The sequence below is a fragment of the Lipotes vexillifer genome, unplaced genomic scaffold (genome assembly GCF_000442215.2).
Source record: "Lipotes vexillifer unplaced genomic scaffold, Lipotes_vexillifer_v1.1 scaffold799, whole genome shotgun sequence".
NCBI lineage: Eukaryota > Metazoa > Chordata > Mammalia > Artiodactyla > Lipotidae > Lipotes > Lipotes vexillifer.
The window spans coordinates 4,856,702-4,873,017 of NW_006787679.1; positions in this window are offsets into that span (position 1 = coordinate 4,856,702).

Here is a 16,316-nt window from a genome sequence, read left to right on the forward strand (position 1 = left end):
TCCTAACTCTAGGGCTTCCCTGGTGGCGCAGTAGTTAAGAGTCCGCCTGCCGATGCAGGGGACACAGATTCATGCCCAGGTCTGGGAAGATCCCACATGCTGCGGAGCAGCTAGGCCCGTGAGCCATGGCCGCTGAGCCTGCGCGTCCGGAGCCTGTGCTCCGCAACGGGAGAGGCCACAACAGTGAGAGGCCAGCGTACTGCAAAAAAAAAAAAAAAAAAAAAAATCCTAACTCTAGGTATTTATACCAGTATCTCTGGAACTGCAAAGATTACTGTGTATTTAGCTAATGCCTGACCTCTTTGTCAACATTGCATTTTGCCTAATTTGTAACTAGTCAGTTACTGGTAATTGATGAGATATGGCAGCACTGTATACTTCAGGGTCCTTCTTGAAAAGGAAATTTAAAAAACTGAAGAGACTTTATAGCTGATAGTTTTGCTGCATTAAGTTATTCATCACTCACCTAGCCTTGCCCAAGTGACAGCATGTGTCCCAGATGCTGTGCAATTCAGGAATGTCAGCAGCTACTCCTGGAATCCCTAAGGCTTTTGTTCTGCTATTGCTATACAGGCAGTGTCACTCTTTGTCTGTTATACTTTCTTAAAGTCAAGTAAATTTTGTTGGAGGAAGCCTGATGGATTAGTTCTGTTTTTCAAGAAGTGGATGCCAACCCAAATTACATGTACAAAAGACTTACTGGGTGAATGAAAAGGGAGAGCAATCTGGAGTAGGCAAGGAATGTTCAAACTTCAAATTGTCTGACGGCTATGAAAGAGGGAGGGAAGTAAAAGGGATTAGGTAGGAAGAGTCTCAGACAGCAACACTGTTTCCTAAGAAAGCTTCAGTCAGGCTGATGGATGGGGTGTCCTAGAGCTAAAATTACCTGTTAAAAGAGTTCTAGATCTTGTAAAGAAGGGCTGCATGGTACCACTGTAATCAAGCAGAACCCTATGGGGTCTTCCCAGAACAGGACCCCCCTGCCCTCTACCCAATATCCTTTGCCTGTCTTTGTCTGTAGAAAAACTTTAGTCAAAGAAAAAAAAAAATTAATCAGAGAAGTGAGAAAATGCAGACAGAAAGGAAAATGGTGAGACAATACAAAATAATAATAGTTTAGCCATTAAACAAAGTCAAGAACATATAGTTCCTCCTCAAGGGTTATAGATAATATTCTGAGCCATGTCCTTTGAGCTGTTTTGCAGATACTGAAACCCCCACCAGGTGGTAGAAGTTAACCATCTGCTGCCCACAAACACGTAAACCTCAGACTGGTTGGAACCAGAAGGTTGATGATGTTGACTCCTGATTACCTCACCACCAACCAATCAGAAGAATGTCCATGAGCTGATCACATACCCCACACCACCCTTCCCTTACCCTGTCTTTAAAAACCTTGCCCTGAAAACTTTCAGAGTGTTTGGGTCTTTTAAGCACTAGCTGTCTGGACTCCTTGCTTGGTGCCCTGCAATAAACACTGAACTTTCATTCACCACAACCTGGTGTCAGAAGATTGGCTTTATTGTGCACATGCAAGCAGACCCAAGCTTGGTTTGGTAACCCCACCACTTTGTTCAGTCATTGATTGGAAAATTTCCCTCAGGAATCATGGCCTTGGCACAAATATGGGGGTAGGATCCAGAAGAGCAGTATATTGGCCATTGCTTCAATAGAAGATCTGAAAGTCTTATTTTAATGCTTACTTTAGTGACCAGCACAGTCCACCACTTGTGACACATGTTGTACTGAAGTTCACTACAGTTTCCATGAACAGCTCTTCCATGACATACTTGGGCCTCTCTTCCTGAGAAGAAACTTAGAAAAGCTATTAGTAAACAAATTTTTTTTGTTGCATTTGGTATCAGGCTCATAACTGACACTCATCTTCTTGCTCTATTATCCATCCTAAGTTCCCCTCACCTTCATCTATCTCCTTGCATGTCTTAATGTATTACCTGATGATGTGTCCCAAACCTAAATTCCTCTGGGATATTAGTCCTTGGAAATCACAACTTTTCCAGGTGGGGTTACCACAAATGATTCAGCAGTCATTGGGAAGAGAATACCTAGGAGGTGCCCAGTGGATAACTTGGGTTTTATATATATATATAAAACCATGACCTTGTTAAGCAGAGGTGGTTCTTCTTCCAGCTGATTGTAGTCAATTACACTTACTGTAAGGTTGCCTCTTCTACTAGACTGATGCTCCTGATGCATCAGGAGTTCAAAGTGTTCAGGTGGCAGGTATGGTCAATGGGAAGTTTGCTGTGTCCTGTGGCAAGAAGGAGCCACATTTGGGAAAGAACATCCAACCCTGCAAAGACCAGGGTTGCAGGAATGGGAATCACTAAATAACCTTTTGCATCATTATGAATAATATAAGTGGGGCCATTTCTACTTCTACCGCTTAGTTTCCATACCCATTTGGGGACATGCAGCTATACAGAAGCTTCTGACTTAAAGCATATTCTGTATCCTGAAGGATGGCAATACATTATTTCAAAGGATTGTCTCTAAGGTGGTGTTTAACCTTTGCCCTTAGAAGGCTAATCCAGCCTTCCATAAGACCAGTTGCTTCTAAGTAGTACACTGGTGGTACAAAAAGCAGATCTCTTGGTTATGGGCCCACACTCACACCAATGTTGCTATGAAGCAAGTCACCCGGTTGCATGCAATGTTGTCTGGTCTCCTGTGGTAAGCAGCAATTTAAAATGATCCCCAAGATTCCCATCCCCTATTTGTACACATTGTATAATGTAGTATACATCATTCTCACCTTATGACTGCCTGTAGGCCCTCCTGAATTCATAACCTAATAGGTCTGGAAGAACACAGCTTATAATGGAAAGTTCCAGATACCTGTCACTTGTCGCTCCATGGTCATACATTCCACCTCTACTAAGATTCAGTAACATGCCATGAGCTGTTTCTCAAAAGGCATATTAATCTTTTCTGGAGATTTTATGTTCTTTCTGGGGAAAGGGGATGGTTTCAGAGTTTCATCTGGCTTTCCCCACTATGAGAGCTCTGAATCCACAAGAATCAATGTATGGGTTACTCCAACTGGCAAATATATACTCCCCTGTGTGTGGTAGGCCTTACCTAATCTGGTGAGCCTTTTAAAAAGAGCGTTTAGGGCTTCCCTGGTGGCACAGTGGTTGAGAGTCTGCCTACCGATGCAGGGGACGCAGGTTCGTGCCCCGGTCCGGGAAGATCCCACATGCCGCGGAGCGGCTGGGCCCGTGAGCCATGGCCGCTAAGCCTGTGCATCCAGAGCCTGTGCTCTGCAATGGGAGAGGCCACAACAGTGAGAGGCCCGCGTACCAAAAAAAAAAAAAGATGATTTAGACATAAGGGTTGGAATAAATTAGATTTGAAGCTGCAGAAGATGCTCTTCTGTTGGCCTTGAAAAAGAAAATAGAATGGCAGTAAGATGGATGTGATAGGAAATAGCAGGCAGCCTGTACGAGCTGAGAGTCTCCCCTTTTGACAGCCACAGGGACATCCATCCTACAGCTGCAAGGAATTAAATTCTGCTAACAACCACATAAGTTTGGAGAAGGCCCTGAGCTTCAGGAAGGAATACAACCAACACCTTAATTTTTAAGACCCTGAGCAGGGAATCCAGCTAACCTGTAACTGGCCTTCTGATCTATAGAAACTGTGAGATAATAAACAGATGTTGTTTTAATCCACTGTTTGTAATAATTTGCAATGAAGTAATATAAAACTTAATACAGATTCCCTGCCTGTGGAATAGGTATCCTTAAGCCCTCATGCAGTATTGTTGGCCAAGGCTCCGCAGTCAGGAAAGCGAAGCCCATAGTTGGAATACAGTTCAAAACCTATGAGGATAAATTTATGGCTCTTCTGGAAAAGTGAGGGCTCGATGTTGTCGCTTTGCCACCAAGTAGCTTATAGTTGAGGAATGGTGTCATATCATGGGCTCAGAATAGGTCCATGTCTGGCAGGTTGGGCATTCCAAAGAGATGGCAGATAGACTGGTCTTAGTAAGTGCAAGTCCATGTTGTTGAGTCAATTCATGGTGTTTGCTTCAGCCACCCACTGCACTGGCAGTAGGTGTTAAACAGGGTTTGATTATTAAAGAAGATTCACAAGATTCAAGATGAAATACTTACAAATCTATAGTTTATTACAATTAAAAGATATAGTATGTGAGCAACGGCATTAAAGTAAGTATATGCATTACTGCCAAAGGCTGTCTCATAACCAGGGATCCAGAGACATCAGATGTAGGATCCTACTGAAACCCATCTCTAAGGGCCATGGGCAATTTTGTGCCCAATCTCTAAGGGCAATTTTTTTCTTGGATCAAGAACCACCAATGTGTTCATGGAACACCTTGGAATTATGGAAATCGAAATGGAATTTTGGCTGGAGATTTTTATTTTGTGCTGACCATATTTCTGCTACATAACCAGCTTTAACAGCAGAGTTCTCCAGGGTCTCACAGAGACCAGGTGGGAATCACCAGTCTCATTGTTACCAATAAACAATACTGATAAGCTAGAATAAATGAGCTGGAAACTCTTCAGATCCATGGTTATAAAGAACACTATTAATTAGAATGTTTCAAACCTTGGCTGAGGGTCATTGCTGTGCACAAACTTTAGCAAGACAATTCAAGCTAATTCCAAGCCTGTAGTAATTAACCTTCACAACATAGCCATTATTCCATTTGTGTGCCTATCAAGCCAGTCCCAAAATGGCATATGAAATTTGGCTAACTTCAAGTGACAGAGGCATTCTATCTACTTGGTTATACAGTGTTGTTTTATGGTGGTTGTTTTATGATAGGCATCAGAATGTGATACAAATATCTTCACAGTTGATGTCCACTTCCACATACCATGCATGCCTGTGCCACTTATGCTACCACACAAAGTAGGAGTCCAACTTCACTGTTAGCACTTCCACCCAATGGGAACATTTTCTTTCCACTTTCACTCATAGCTACCCTGAATGTGGCTGTAATGCTGATGCCACTCATTTTCAGTCTGAACTCACATACTAAGTCAACCCATTCATATATTAAGCCTGGGAGTTATTCCTTCTCCTTCAATTGAACCTACAGGAACACCCATATGAACAAAGATGAGCTGTGAAGGGTTTACTTGTGTAACTTTAGTGGTGACATTAGGGTCCACGCTACCCACTCATGCAAAGCTTAACTCTGCCTTTTGAGACTGTTCATGTTCAATTCAGGATATAGCATTCTCAAATTATGACTGCTGATTGGATTTCTGAATTTTTAACTTGGTGAGTCTAGCAGAACATAGCTCATAATGAGAAGTTCCTGATGCACTGTCACTTGTTGCTCCATGGTCAGGTGTTCTGTCTCTACTAGAGTTCAGTGACATGCCAGGAGCTATTTCTCAAAAGTTATAAAAATCTCTGTTGCAAATGTTCGGTTCTTTTGGGGGGAATAGGAAGTTTCAGAACTTCATTTGGCTTTCCCTGATATGATAGCTCTTACTCTACAAGCCAAGGAATCAATTTAGGGGTTACTTCAACTGGCAGGGGTAGCAGTACCAATTACATACTTGGCAACTAAGGAAATGGCTACCAGGTGGGGCTGTGGGCTCAGCATGGTTAAAGCTAGCCTTAGTCAAGGCCTCATTTACTATCTGTTCTCCCTAAGTTCCCATTCTAACAAAGGAGCTATAATGACAGATTGTGTCTCTGAGTGTTAGATCAACCAGATCTTATGTACAATAGTCCTCATAATATCTGGAAATGATGTTTTGCCTAGTATAGAATCCCCAGAATAAATGGCTGTGGGTTTCTTTGATAAGGCTGGGGAAAGCATTACAGTATAGAATTGCTGTTGTGTTAGGGTACTTCTTTTTAGGGAGACGACCAGTTCTTATGCCAATGAGTTCTGGATTCAAAACAAGCTCAGATGTGAGTTCTCAGTAAGGGACTGAATATTCAGCTCTTGCTTTCTTATCTTTTACGGTTGGGTGTGTTACATAGCGCTTTTTTGCTTCTGTCGACATTGTTTATAGGAACCATGCTCTATTTAACAGCTTCACAACTTTTTGCTATTCAATACCTGTCAGCATTTTTGGTGAGAACTGAACACAAAGTGGGCACTGAATGTGAAGTTTAATGATTTCAGCCTTATATATATATATATATATATATATATATATATATATATATATATACACACACACACATATATATATATATATATATATATATATATTTACACACATATACATATATATGTATATATATATATATATTTTTTTCTCATGTAAAAATAGATGGCTGGACCAAAAAGAGCTACAAATTGATGATGATTATAACTCATAGATTTTGGGCTGAGATAAGTGTTGTATTAAGATAAGACTTGAATTGAACCTGCATAAGAGATGGTGAATTTCTTCTTTTGTGTGAAGAAGTATTCAGGGTTTGGTGACCAGAGGGAAAGACTGACAGTATTTGTGCTCCTTTTGCCAGAGAACACAGTTACTGTCTCAAAGTGCCTTGTAAGGTAGACATACTTACTATATCAGAGCCTTCCCTTATATCTCACAATGAAACCTTTCTTGCCTATAGATTATGAATAGCAGTGTCAAGTATTATTTCAGGGCCTGGATGTAAGGAGTGGTTGTTTTTTCTCTACATTTTCCTTCCACCTCCCCCAGCTGTGTGCAGACAGAGACAATATGCTAGGACAGGTTTTCAAAGTGTGCAGCAGTATCAACAGCATATGAGAACATTCTTGAAGCAATTTTCCAGGCCTACCTCTGACTTTGTAAATAAGAAACACTTGGGTCTGAATGGTGTGAGGGGTAAAAGCAATCTTTGTTTTAACGTGCCTTCCAGGTAATTCTAGGGCAACAGTAAAATCTTTTAATAGCCCTAGTGGAGCATAGGTGAAAAGGATGCAAGGAGACTAGATCCCTGAATCGCCATGCGTAGAATGAAGCCCTTGTTATCCAAAAGCACTTATCTGAACTGTGAGTAAGAATAGATTCTCTTTGTAGATCTGCTATAAATTTAACTCTATTTTTTTGCAATAGTTTAGCATTATCATAACTAACAAAATGCAAAATAAGGGAATGGTGATAATGAATTTCAAGGGTACTGTGAAGAATACAATTCCTCAAAAATAAAAGAGGTAGGATGATAACCAAAGCTGGACAGAAGTGCAACAAAAGGATCACTTTACTTGAGAGGTTTTATAAATTATATAATCTAATATGAAGAAAATATGTGTAATTTTAGTTTGAAATTGATCTTGTGAAATAAAGATGGTTCTGAAAGTACCCATTTTCCATTACATAGATAGTGCTTGTTTATAGATCTAATTCTGTCTGTTAATTTTTTTACTCAGCAGTGTTTTTAAAATATGTTTTTAATTGAAGCATAGTTGACTTACAATATCATGTAAGTTTCAGCTGTACAGCACAGTGATTCAGTTATATATATTTTCTTTTTCTGATTCTTTTCCCCTATAGGTTATTACATAAGTTCTCTTTGCTATACAGTAGGTGCTTGTTTGATATCTATTTTATACACAGTAATGTGTATATGTTAATCCCAGCCTCCTAATTTATCCCTCTCCCCATCCCCCTTTTCCCTTTGGTAACCATAAGTTTGTTTTCTATGTGAGTCTTTCTATTTTGGAAATAAGTTCATTTCAGCAGTGTGTTTATAAGATTGTTTATGTGTACATTTTGCCGTACGCGGGCCTCTCATTGTTGTGACCTCTCCCGTTGTGGAGCACAGGCTCCAGACGTGCAGGCTCACAGGCCCAGCCGCTCCACGGCATGTGGGATCCTCCCGGACAGGGGCACGAACCCGTGTTCCCTGAATCGGCAGGTGGACTCTCAGTCACTGCGCCACCAGGGAAGCCCTGTGCATCTTATTTTTCTTGTCTCCTTTCCAAGTGAAGGAATGCAGATGGGCTACAACATCCAAACATGGAAAATAAAGCAGAAATGAGAGGAAATATGACAATACATGAGAAAGGTGATAGTGATAGGAAGGAATGATTATAAGTTTAATTCCTTAAAACTACAGATTTTTTGTTACATTTGATCTGCATAATTGATTGAACTATATACTTACATAAAACTATCATGTAGTACATAACCTATAAACCACAAGCATCATTATTTCACTTTGTAACTAGAGACCACATTATTATTTTGTGAATGAAGGTTAATTACTACAGTTTGTACCAATTCAAGTCAAAAGCCAAAAATGTTTGTTCTGAATAACAGTTGATCAATTCAGAGTTTGCAAGCTACAAGGACCTAGAGAATCACCTTATTTGCCTGTAAAATATTTCTCTTTTTTTCCAATTAACTAATACTTAAAATTTGGACGTTTTTGTATGCAAAGCAGGTAACATTTATTTTATTTAATGAAAAAAAAATTAAAACATTTTTACACCAATACACATATTATGTAGCAGAATGTGAGATTTCTCATAATATGTTAGGTAAAATAGGAAATTCTGGAAAAAGTTGGTGCTTGTTGAAGACCCACCAGGAATGAAAGTTTACTTTTCTCCAGAGTTAAGGATACTACGTTGGTGAAATTTGAGGTTCACTGCCTCAGGGCATCCTGTCATGTCATCCCCAGACTCTTCCTTCAAAGAAAACAGCTGAAAGGAGTCTAACACTTTTGGCAACAGATGGCGACATAAAGTACTGTAAAGTATTCATTTTTATTAAAAAATGTAAATTCTAAATACTGTGAATAAGAAAACAAAGCAAAATATATTCTACATGGTATTTTTGATGAATTATAATGTCAAGTATTGTTTTTGAAAACTGCAAGTGTGTTTAAAAATATGTCACAAAGAATTTATATTTCTGTTTGATGAAATTATTATCCAAGGCATACACTAATAAAAAATCATACTTTCTTTTTTAGTTGTTTAACAATTAATATTTATATTCATTTTAGAGTTTCATGTGTATTAAACTTCAAGTGGAGCGGTTTTCAAAAATATGGCTTTTACTGTATGTTTAATCCTTTATTTGCAAATTGTCATGATGTTTTACCAAATTTGAAATAAAGTGTAACTTTATTATTTTGCTTGATATTTCACTAAAATAACACATTTGTGTAGTGTTAACATTCAAGTTACATTAAGTAATTGCCTCTAATTTCATGGAAAAATCTCTCATTTTTTTCTTTTATGAAATTGATAGATTTCACTGTGGTTTTTTTTGTTTGTTTAATTTTAGAGTATGAGCATCTTACAATTATTTCCAGATTTATTTCTAAACTTTGTATAATTGCTCATTACTACCCTTGAGGAAACAATTTCTTTACTTCTATATTTTTATTTTCATTTTTTGGTTAATATAGCATTCATATAAAAGATTGATCATGCTTATGTGTCAATTTTAGAGAATAGTGATTTACTCCCAAGTATTGTACAAACACCCAAGTTTATCAAATAGAATAATACTTTACATCATCTTATTTTTCTTCTATTTTAACTATGCATTTAAACAATTGGTTTTCCAATAATATCAAACACTTATCATTTTAGTTGTGACATGTTAGGTAGTTTTTTGTGAACACTGAATGTATTGCTAGAAATGTTTTCAAACATGGTTATTGCAGAGATGCATTTTAATTTGATCGTATTAAGTATGTATCATAATAAAGTGTCATTATCTCTAATGGCTTTTCATTTGATTGTCTCAGATATTTTAGGAAGAAATCCAATTCATTTGCAAACAACTGTCATTTTGTTAGCAGATTTCTAATATTTCTTATTTGAATAGATTATTTTATTGTTTTAGTTTTCTAAGACTAATGTTAAAATATTGATGACAATAAGCATCCTACTGCCCATTGATATTATGAATAATGTTAAAACAGAGTGGAAGTGATAAAGAGAAAAAATTCCAGAGAGATACAGAAACATTTGTGAAAACAGAGAATCTAAATGAGTTTTCAGCACATATCAAAATATATGTTCTTTTTTAATTTAACAAAGTGAAATATATGAAGGCATATCTTAATGTTAACAATGCTACAAATCACGAATGAACCCAGTTCTTAATGGCATATTCATCATTCTTTTAACATACTATAAGCTTCTATGTGGTAAATCATCTTTAGAATTCTTGCATCAATATGTAGAAGTAAAATTAAAGTGTTTAATACCATTGTGTATTATCTCCATTTTGTTATTGTTTCAGATAATGCTAACTTTGTAAGTGCCATTGGTAGCTCTCCTTCTCCTTACTTTAGTCAAGTTACAATGATGTAGATACCACTTATCCCTGAAAGTATTTTTGGAATCTTTTCTAATGTTTATAGTTATTAGTCTCTTTAGATATTTAAAGTTTTCCTTGAGTTATTTTTTCTATTTATATTTTTATATAACTAAGATAATTAATTAGAATGAAATCATCAAATTTATTGAGAGAAATTTGTGAAAATTATCTCTTTAAACTACTAAATTTTCTTTATAAATGATTATATGTCTTCCTCATTGTAAGTATTGGTTATTTGGGGACATTTCCTTTAATAAACTTTATCTCTTTTCTTTTTTATTTCAAATCAGTAACTCAAATCTACCATAATAACAGTTTTCTAGTTGTTTTCTGTGTTTATATTTAATAACTCCTTACTTTTATGACTTTTGGTTTCTATTAAGGTTATTTTTTACTACTGACATTTAAAGTTTAATTCATGTTTCACATTTATATTATTAATTAAAAGAACAGATTATTATGTCTTTAGCTTATATTGGAAGCAAATCTGAATTCATCCAAATGTTTGATAGGCATTGCTTTCGCTCTATTGTTTTATAATGTAGCGTAATCAAGGTTTTTGCCTACCTGTCACAGCTTACACAGGCAAATTGTATTAATTATTTGTTACTTATGGGTGTAATTCTTCATTAAATTTCTTATCATAATCAGATATTATGGGAATATAATAAGTCCTTCTTTAACTTATTTGTGAAAGACATATGATTTTAAGCAGTCAAACATTTCTGGAATATGGTGGGAGGTTTTACTTTGCAAAGATGGACACAATGGCATCCCTTATCCCACATGCTCTTTTGCATTTCAAGAAGTGAAGTCTACTTCTTTCAAGCCTCTTAAGTATGAATTGGACTTAGTAACTCATTTGTAACTAACAGAATAGGGCAAAAGACTTGATAGGTAAATTCTGAACCTAAGTCAGGAATGGTCATGTATTGCTATGTTAGAACAAATGCTCTTTGGTTCCTGTCTCTTGGTATACTCCCACTGGAATCCAGGTATCACTTGTGAAGCCAGACCAAATATGAAATTTGAATATAGAATTCCATTTGAAAGTACCATTTGATCCCAGCCTTGGAGGCATCACAATACAGGTAACATATATATGAGTAAAGTTGCCTCTAGACAATGCAACCCCCTAGCTTGTTAAAGTACCTCCACTCATTCAAGTCTTACCAGCTGAAGTCTCATATATGGAAAAAGGAAAAGATGTCCTCAGTGTACCTTATCAAAAAACTTTTTTTTCCCATTTTTTTTTAACATATTTATTGGAGTATTGTTGCTTTACAATGGTGTGTTAGTTTCTGCTTTATAACAAAGTGAATCAGTTATACAAATACATATGTTCCCATATCTCTTGCATCTCACTCCCTCCCACCCTCCCTATCCCACCCCTCTAGGTGGTCACAAACCACCTAGCTGTTTTCCCTGTGATATGCAGCTGCTTCCCACTAGCTATCTCTTTTACGTTTGGTAGTGTATATATGTCCATGTCACTCTCTCACTTTGTCACAGCTTACCCTTCCCCCTCCCCATATTCTCAAGTCCATTCTTTACTAGGTCGGTGTCTTTATTCCCATCTTGCCCCTACGTTCTTCATGACCTTTTTATTTTCTTTCTTAGATTACATATATATGTGTTAGCATATGGTATTTGTTTTTCTGTCTCTGACCTACTTCACTCTGTATGACAGACTCTAGGTCCATCCACCTCACTACAAATATCACAATTTAATTTATTTTTATGGCTGAGTAATATTCCACTGTATATATGTGCCACATCTTCTTTATCCATTCATCTGATGATGAAAACTTAGGTTGCTTTCATGTCCTGGCTATTGTAACTGGAGCTCCAATGAATACTTTGGTACATGACTCTTTTTGAATTATGGTTTCCTCAGAGTATATGTCCAGTAGTGGGATTGCTGGGTCATATGGTAGTTCTATTTGTAGTTTTTTAAGGAACCTCCATAATGCTCTCCATAGTGGCTGTATCAATTTACATTCCCACCAGCAGTGCAAGAGTATTCCCTTTTCTCCACACCCTCTCCAACATTTATTGTTTCTAGATTTTTTGATGATGGCCATTCTGACCGGTGTGAGATGATACCTCATTGTAGTTTTGATTTGCATTTCTCTAATGATTAATGATGTTGAGCATTCTTTCATGTGTTTGTTGGCAATCTGTATATCTTCTTTGGAGAAATGTCTGTTTAGGTCTTCTGCCCATTTTTGGATTGGGTTGTTTGTTTTTCTGTTATTGAGCTGCATGAGCTGCTTGTAAAACTTGGAGATTAATCCTTTGTCAGTTGTTTCATTTGCAAATATTTTCTCCCATTATGACGGCTGTCTTTTGGTCTTGTTTATGGTTTCCTTTGCTGTGCAAAAGCTTTTAAGTTTCATTAGGTCCCATTTGTTTATTTTTGTTTTTATTTCCACTTCTCTAGGAGGTGGGTCATAAAGGATCTTGCTGTGATTTATGTCATAGAGTGTTCTGCCTATGTTTCCCTCTAAGAGTTTGATAGTTTCTGGCCTTACATTTAGGTCTTTAATCCATTTTGAGCTTATTTTTGTGTATGGTGTTAGGGAGTGTTCTAATTTCATATGTTTACATGTACCTGTCCAGTTTTCCCAGCACCACTTATTGAAGAGGCTGTCCTTTCTCCACTGTATATTCTTACCATCTTTATGAAAGGTAAGGTGACCATATGTGCATGGGTTTATCTCTGGGCTTTCAATCCTGTTCCATTGACCTATATTTCTGTTTTAGTGCCAGTACCATAATGTCTTGATTACTGTAGCTTTGTAGTATAGTCTGAAGTCAGGGAGCCTGATTCCTCCAGCTACATTTTTCATTCTCAAGACTGCTTTGGCTGTTAAAGGTCTTTTGTGTTTCCATACAAATTGTGAAATTTTTTGTTCTAGCTCTGTGAAAATGCCAGTGGTAGTTTGGTAGGGATTGAATTGAATCTGTAGATTGCTTTGGGTAGTAGAGTCATTTTCACAATGTTGATTCTTCCAATCCAAGAACATGGTATATTTCTCCATCTATTTGTAGCACCTTTAATTTCTTTCATCAGTGTCTTATAATTTTCTGCATATAGGTCTTTTGTTTCCTCAGGTGGGTTTATTCTTAAATATTTTATTCTTTTTGTTGCAATGGTAAATAGGAGTGATTTCCTGATTTCACTTTCTGATATTTCATCATTAGTATATAGGAATGCCAGAGATTTCTGTGCATTAATTTTGTATCCTGCTACTTTACCAAATTCATTGATTAGCTCTAGTAGTTTTCTGGTAGCATCTTTAGGATTCTCTATGTATAGTATCATGTCATCTGCAAACAGTGACAATTTTATTTCTTCTTTCCTGATTTGGATTCCTTTTATTTCTTTTTCTTCTCTGATTGCTGTGGCTAAAACTTCCAAAACTATGTTGAATAATAGTGGTGAGAGTGGTCAACCTTGTCTTCTTCCTGATCTTAGTGGAAATGGTTTCAATTTTACAACATTGAGGACAATGTTGGCTGTGGGTTTGTCATATATGACCTTTATTATGTTGAGGAAAGTTCCCTCTATGCCTACATTCTGCAGCATTTCTATGATAAATCGGTGTTCAATTTTGTCAAAAGCTTTCTCTGCATCTATTGAGATGATCATATGTTTTTTCTCCTTCAATTTGTTAATATGATGTATCACGGTGATTGATTTGTGTATATTGAAGAATGCTTGCATTCCTGGAGTAAACCGCACTTGATCATGGAGTATGATCCTCTTAATGTGTTTTTGGATTCTGTTTGCTAGTATTTTGTTGAGGATTTTTGCATCTATGTTCATCAGTGATATTGGCCTGTAGTTTTCTTTCCTTGTGACATCATTGTCCGGTTTTGGTATTAGGGTGATGTTGGCCTCGTAGAATGAATTTGGGAGCGTTCCTCCCTCTGCTATATTGGGAAGAGTTTGAGAAGGATAAGTGTTAGCTCTTCTCTAAATGTTTGATAGAATTCACCTATGAAGCCATCTGGTCCTGGGCTTTTGTTTGTTGGAAGATTTTTAATCCCAGTTTCTATTTCAGTGCTTGTGATTGGTCTGTTCATATTTTCTACTTCTTCCTGGTTCAGTCTTGGCAGGTTGTGCATTTCTAAGAATTTGTCCTTTTCTTCCAGGTTGTCAATTTTATTGGCATAGAGTTGCTTGTAGTAATCTCTCATGATCCTTTGTATTTCTGCAGTGTCAGCTGTTACTTCTCGTTCGTTTCTAATTCTATTGATTTGAGTCATCTCCCTTTTTTTCTTGATGAGTCTGGCTAATGGTTTATCAATTTTGTTTATCTTCTCAAAGAACCAGCTTTTAGTTTTATTGATCTTTGCTCTCATTTCCTTCATTTCTTCTTATTTCTGATCTGATCTTTATGATTTCTTTCCTTTTGCTAACTTTTTTTTTTTTGTTCTTCTTTCACTAATTGCTTTAGGTGCAAGGTTAGGTTGTTTATTTGAGATGTTTCCTGTTTCTTAAGGTAGGACTGTATTGCAGTAAACTTCCCTCTTTGAACTGCTTTTCCTGAATCCCATAGGTTTTGGGTCGTTGTGTCTCCATTGTCATTTGTTTCTAGGTATCTTTTGATTTCCTCTTTGATTTCTTCAGTTATCACTTGGTTATTATGTAGTGTAAGGTTTAGCTTCCATGTTTTTGTATTTTTTACTGAAAATTTCCTGTAATTGATATCTAGTCTCATAGCATTGTGGTTGGAAAAACTACTTGATATGATTTCAATTTTCTTAAATTTACCAAGACTTGATTTGTGACCCAAGATATGATCTATCCTGAATAATGTTCCATGAGCACTTGAGAAAAATGTGTATTCTGTTATTTTTGGATTGAATGTTTCTAAATATCAATTAAGTCCATCTTGTTTAATGTATCATTTAAAGCTTGTGTTTCCTTATTTATTTTCATTTGGGATGATCTGTCCATTGGTGAAAGTGGGGTGTTAATGTCCCCTACTCTGATTGTGTTACTGTCGATTTCCTCTTTTATGGCTGTTAGTATTTTCCTAATATATTGAGGTGCTCCTATGTTGGGTGCATAAATATTTACAATTATTATATCTTCTTTTTGGATCAATCCCTTGATCATTATGTAGTGTCCTTCTTTGTCTCTTGTAATAGTCTTTATTTTAAAGTCTATTTTGTCTGTTATGAGAATTGCTACTCTAGCTTTCTTTTGATTTCCATTTGCATGGAATATCTTTTTCCATCCCTTCACTTTCAGTCTGTCTGTGTCCCTATGTCTGAAGTGGCTCTGTTGTAGACAGCATATATATGGGTCTTGTTTTTGTATCCATTCAGCCAGTCTGTGTCTTTTGGTGGGAACATTCAATCCATTTACATTTAAGGTAATTATCAATATGTATGTTCCTATTCCCATTTTCTAAATTGTTTTGGGTTCATTATTGTGGGTCTTTTCCTTCTCTTGTGTTTCCTGCCTAGAGAAGTTCCTTTAGCAATTGTCATAAAGCTGGTTTTGTGGTGGTGAACTCTCTCAGCTTTTGCTTGTCTGTAAATGTTTTAATTTCTCCATTAAATCTGAATGAGATCCTTGCTGGGTAGAGTAATCATGGTTGCAGGTTTTTCTCCTTCATCACTTTCTGTATGTCCTGTCCCTCCCTTCTGGCTTGCAGAGCTTCTGCTGAAAGATGAGCTGTTAACCTTATGGGGATTCCCTTGTGTGTTATTTGAAGTTTTTCCCTTACTGCTTTTAATATGTTTTCTTTGTATTTAATTTTTGACAGTTTGATTAATATGTGTCTTGGCATATTTCTCCTTGGATTTATGCTGTATGGGACTCTCTGTGTTTCTTGGACTTGATTAACTATTTCCTTTCCCATATTATGGAAGTTTTCAACTATAATCTCTTCAAATATTTTCTGTCCCTTTCTTTTTCTCTTCTTCTTCTGGAAACCCTATAATTCAAATGTTGGTGCATTTAATGTTGTCCCAGAGGTCTCTGAGACTGTCCTCAGTTCTTTTCATCCTTCT